This window comes from Arvicanthis niloticus, chromosome 29, assembly GCF_011762505.2.
Source record: "Arvicanthis niloticus isolate mArvNil1 chromosome 29, mArvNil1.pat.X, whole genome shotgun sequence".
Classification (NCBI taxonomy): Eukaryota; Metazoa; Chordata; class Mammalia; order Rodentia; family Muridae; genus Arvicanthis; species Arvicanthis niloticus.
The window spans coordinates 23878048-23883985 of record NC_133437.1 but is presented as its reverse complement, the minus strand read 5'-3'; the positions used below and the strand labels follow the sequence as shown (position 1 = coordinate 23883985).

At 42.8% G+C, this 5938-nt stretch overlaps 1 non-coding gene across 1 annotated transcript; it reads left to right on the top strand.

Moving 5' to 3' along the window:
- Nucleotides 1-5606: 5606 nt before the first annotated feature.
- Nucleotides 5607-5738, top strand: LOC143440518 (small nucleolar RNA SNORA17). The gene has a single exon (XR_013108168.1). It is a non-coding gene; the product is annotated as a small nucleolar RNA SNORA17 (small nucleolar RNA).
- The last annotated feature ends 200 nt before the right edge of the window (nt 5739-5938 follow it).

The following is a 5938-nucleotide window of genomic DNA, read 5'->3' as shown; positions in this document are numbered from 1 at the left end:
ACAGAGTGACCTTTTCCCATGAGCCTCGCCAAATGTTCTTCTTTTATCTGTTAATAAAAATGACTGGTTGGTAACGAAAACGATTTCTTTGCCAATGCCCTCTGGCTGCCCTTTCTTCTCACAGGGACGTTTTAAGCTTCTAAATTCAGAGTAAAATGTTACTTCTTACTTAAATTCTGAAAAAAATGTGCTACCTTGGACAGCATCGTGACACATCTGTGTAAGTCGCTCTATTAACCATTCCAACAGCAGCAAAGGCTAAAATAGTCACACTCCAGGCTCATTCCTCATACTAGAGGACTTAGCAAATTATCATCTGTGGGCATAAGAACTAAAGAGTCTCTAATGGACTAGACATTGGTAATTCCTCAAGATGCACATACTGGGAAACCAAATTCCAAATGATGGTCTTTGCAGGGCGACATTTGAGGGGGTAATTTGGCTACAAGGTTCGGGTCTCCATGAATAGGGAAGGTCAGAGTCTCAGTCATCTCTCACTCCTTCATGTGAGGCTCAACCAGAAGCTGGATATCTCCAAACCATAAACTGCTCCCTACCAGAACACTGACTCTTTTAACACAGTGGTTCTCAGCCTTCCTGATGCTGTGACCCTTTAATACAATTCCTCATGTTTGGTGACCCCTCGACCATAAATTATTTCATTGCTTCTTCATAACTGAAATTTTGATACTGTTAAGAATTGCAATGTAAATATCTAATATGCAGAATATCTGATATGTGATGGCACCATTCTAAGGGGTGAAGACCACACAAAAAGAAGAAAGTGGGCTGGACAGCCATCTCCACCTTTCTCTGCTTCCTGGCTGGATGCAATGTGACCAGCTGGGTCACACCTCCACCACCATGTCTTCCTCTCCATGATAGGACTTTTATCCTAGCTAGCCTAGCCTAATGAAGGACATCCTAGTGAGAGATCCTGGGTCAAAAACAAGGTAGCTAGCACCTGAAGGCTGACCTCTGGCCTCTACACACATGCACACACAGAGACTCTCCATGGAATGGGGGAAACAGTACCTGAGTGTGCATCTTTCATGGTGAAGAACAGAGGGAATGTATTCACCTGCTGCTTTCAAATGCCAAGGCTGGTATTGTTGTGTCAAGTTGGTTTGCATAGCAAATCAAGTCACTGTAAGATCATGTATAGTGAGGCAAGCCGAGGAGGACATTGAGAGGATTAAGAGGAAGATGCTTTGCACAGAGGCAGTGCTGCCTGGCTGTGAGATGCTTGTCTACAGTCAAAGCTCTAATGTCTGTCACTGTTGTGTGTAACGCACTTTCTAAAAAGTCCTAAAATGATAAATCATGCAGCACTGACTACTGCAGAGAGAAATTCTGGTTCTCTGCCTCAGGCAGGATTTTCTAACTGATATTTAAAGTCTTGTTTCTTCCAATGCTGGCCTCTCTTCTGACCAAGTCTAAAAGATTCATTTAAAATTGGAAGGGCTGGCTGGAGAGATGGCTCAGCCATTAAAGGCTAGGCTCACAACCAAAAATATAAAATTGGGAGGGCTTTTGGGCTGGAAAGATGGCTCAGCACTTAGGAACATCTACTTCTTTTCTAGAGGACAAGGGTTTGATTTGTAGCACCCAATGGCAGCTTAAAAACATCTGTAACTCCTGTCCCTGGGGATTTAATGCCCCCTCCCAGCCTCCTTGGGCACTGCATGTATGTAGTACATAAACATAGATGCAAGTGAAATACCCATACATACAAAAAGTTAAAACAAATAAAAATTAAATTAGGAGGGTTTCAATTCTCAGTGTTAAAGTGGCCCAAACAAACAGCTAGTCTTTGACTTTCAAATCCACCTTAGCCAGCAATCTCACTGGTACTTTCTTTCTTCTGGCCTCCATGGAAGTGGTTGTCTAGAATATCTTAAGATATCTCAGAAAAAGCTGATGACATTGCTAAAAAATTAATGCTTTTAGCCAGGTATGGAGTTGTACCCCAGGGCTACATAGCGGGACTATCATGTGCTGTTCCTCAATACAAGCACATCTGTATATGTGCACAGACATCACTCATATGTACAAAGCTAATATAAAATGTTTTGATTTTAGAGATTTGAAAAGCCAAGAGTGAGGGTAAGGCCTACCATTTTCTATCATATATATCCCAGGAGATCAAGGAAATCTGAGTTCCTAAGACCTTTTATTTTCTTTATTAATCCCTGTGTTTCTTTTTTGTTTTAATTTCAGACCCTAGATTAGGGTTGCATTTTTTTAAGGCAAGCCCTTCGGTTCTCACCCCTCTGGAACTGCACTGCCAGTGTGTGGTCTGGACCGCTGAAGGCTCAGGATGGAAGCCAAAACAGACCCAATCTCATTGCCGGAGGCTCTACCAGGGAAGATGCCTTAATCAGGAGCTCCGGGGGCGGGGAGGACTGAGATAAAATATGAGTGGTACGACATTGTTCCTTCAGAGGAAAAAAGGGAGGAGTCGGGGACACATTTAGTCAAAGACAAACACAAGGGATGACACAAGCCTGAAGGACTAGTGCCAGAGAGGTGATATCCCAGGACCCAAAGAGGCTCCTGGAAAATGCTAACAGCAAAAACAAGAGCTTTTAAGAAGCCAGGCAGGATCAAAGCAATGCAGACAGAAAGGCCAGGGGCAGGTGATGTAATGTCTACAGATGACAGGGTGGCAGCCTCCACTCATTTCCTGTTTTTCTCCAACAGGAACATCCAAGGCTCCCTGAGATGAAACTTTGCAGGCTTAGAGAAGTGTGTCACCCAAAGATTGGACAGGGGTATGGGAAAGGATAGAGCCCCTGGAAACTTAAAATCAGATTAATTATGCATGGCAGAATATCTGAATTGACACTGGAATTGTAATCTACTATTGATTGTTTCAGAACCTAAGGACAAAGAAGCAACAAATGGCCCAAGGCAAGCAACCCTGTCTTTATTGTGACTCTGTCTCCATTACCCAATTACAATGTGGATTTTCTGCAAAACCTCCAGTGAGACAGCAAATTAGATAATGGGACAGAACTCAGAAAAGAGAATGGTAATGTCTAGAAGCCAGCAGGGGCTGGTGGAAACATTGTGTCAAAGCTTATGTGGATCTGTAGGTGGGCTGAGGGAGACCATGGGTATGGAGTTCTGTGATGTCAGACCCTGAAGCAGGATGTGCCTTGCAAACCACATCAGGAAGCTTGCACGTTCAGGAGCTCAACCATGTAGACACTGCACGGTTAGACTCACTGTGGTGGCCTCTCTTGTTTTCTGTCCCTTTTTGTCAGTCACTCAGATTCATACCATTTTTATTGTGATTATTTTTTTCCCAGTGTGTATTCTATAGAGCAAGTTGCCATGGTGACGAGATTCTACCTGACTTCAGACTGAATGATGCAGGCTGCTGTCCTGTCTCCTTGCTTTGAATAAAGCAATCTCTTCCTGGTCCCTCCTGTTCTAAGTCCACCTTCTCAGGCAACGTTGGGATTAGCTAGTTTGTCCTGTATCTCAGTCACTTTTCCCAGGTTAGTTCTTACCTAACCCTCAAGCCACACTCCAGTGAAAGATCTCTCTCCAATGGTCTTCATGCTAACCTCTATTGAATATGGAGACCATGACTCAGCAATAGAGTGATGAGATAAGTGATTCTCAATCTGGGGGTTGCAACTCCTTTTGAGGGCTAAGAGCCCTTTCACAGGGGTCACCTAAGATCATCAGAAAACACAGATATTTACAATATGATTCATAACAGGAGCAAAATTGTGCTTATGAAGTAGCAACAAAAATAATTTTGTGGACGGGAGTCACTATAACATGAGGAAGTGTGTTAAGGGGTCACAGTATTAGGAAGACTGAGAACCACTGGCTAAGATGAACACATAATTGCTTAGGCCATCGTGCCCAAGCCTGCTGCTTATGGACAGACCTCTCCAGGAGACTTTTCAAAAACACAACACTATCTTGGTCAATACTTTAAAATTTTTCATCTCTCATTATTTATAAGATAATTGGAAATTAATCGAGGATCTTAGTATTAAAATCTGAAACTTCTAGAGGAGACCGTAAGAAAAATACTTAAGGATACAGGCAGAAGTGAAGTCTTTCTGAAATGGACGGCAAGAGCTCAGAAAACAGCTTAAGAACTGACAAGTGGAATGGCAGGAGAATAAAAAAAGAAATCTGCACAGCCAAGGAAGCAATGGACATGGAGAAAAGTACAGTCTGTAGAATGGGAAAAATCCTTGCTAGCTACACATCTTACAGAGAATTGACACCTAGGATTTATTTAAAAAAATTAAAATGAAATACCATACCTCCCATCATCCTGTTAATAAATGAGCAAATGCCCTGAATTTAAAGGAAGAATACAAATGGCTAATAAATATTTCAAAAAAAGTGTTCAACATCTGTAGCCATTAGAGAACCACAAATTATACCTCCTCTGAGATTCCTCCTCACCTTAATCACAGTGACTATAAGCAAGAAAATAAACATTGAGTCTAGCCTGGGGAGTCTCACACTTAACCTTAGCATTTCAGAAAGCAGGGGCAGGCAGGTCCCTGGGAGTCTGAGGCCAGCCTGATCTACATGGTGAGTTACAGAACTGTGAGAACCCAGAGAGGTTTTAGCTACTCTGCTTTGTGCTCCTGGCAGGTTGTGTGCTTCCAGCCACCTGCCCAGGAACTTTTTAGATCCTTGAATGAAAGAGATGCACACATTAGCTTATTTTTGAGATGCCTTGATGCCAGAGGCTGGGCAGTTCTAATCCTCCCACGGGCTAGCATACTCTCCCCCTCCCACTTCCCCCCACCAACACCTTCTAAATCTACTTTTAACTATGCTGCCCTGTTACCTTCTGTGAGGCCCATTGGTCTATGCTACCCAAGACACTTATGGGTAACCCTTCCAGGGACCACTCTCCCTTTCTAACTACATTTCAGATGATCTTCCCTCTACAGTTCTAAATCTGATCTGTCTCTCTCCCCTGTGTCACGGGGATTTGTCTCTTCTTCCCTGCATCTCCACCCTCACAAATCTAAGGGTCTTGCCCCATCTCCTTTTGCCCAGCCATTGACCTCTGCCATCTTTATTGATTGATCAGAAACCAATTGGAGACAAGGACCTTCAATATTTGGACTGAAGATTCTGGATTAAATCAAAGCATTAGAACAAATCCCCAACAAGAACCTGTCTTAAAAAATATACAAAAAAGAAAAATGAAAGAATGGAAGAAAGAAAGGAAGAAAAAAAAGGAAGGAAGGAAGGAAGGAAGGAAAAAAGAAAGAAAGAAAGAAAGAAAGAAAGAAAGAAAGAAAGAAAGAAAGAAAGGAGGAAAGAAAGAAGATGGATTTTTTTTGGAAAACCCTTGTTCATTGTTGGTAGATGTAAACTAGTTTGGGTACTGTAAAAATCAGTATGAAAGGTCTTCAAAAGCTAAAAGTAGGACCAGTTTTGCTATTGCTGTATATATAACCAAGTATATAAGTCAGCACAGCATAGAAATACTAAAAGATCTGGGTTTGTTGCTGTACTATGGGCAACAGGCAAGGTATGGGACCAGCCTAGATGGCTACCAAAAAAACCAAAGTTATATATTCTAATTAGTTGTAAGAAGAATGAGATGACCTTCCTCTAGAGGCGCTGCAGGCGTGGCTGCTGGGTCATGTGTGCATCAGTAGGTGACAGAGAGGAGAGATGCTATGTTTAAGCTCAGTGTTCCAACCTGGGAACATCTGCATGATTAGTAGCCTGACATTCCCTGAAGAAGAAAAAAAGAAGAAGCAAGCCTGACATGACCACTAGTCTGGTGCCAGGGGGCCTGAGCAGGGAGCTAGCCTGGGATGACCATCTCTGGCACAGGGCAGGGCTGAACTGGCTCCCAGGACAAGAAGCAAGCAAGAGACTAAAAGAACCCTGATTCCTGGGTGGGAATGAGCCTGAGACAGACAACCTCACA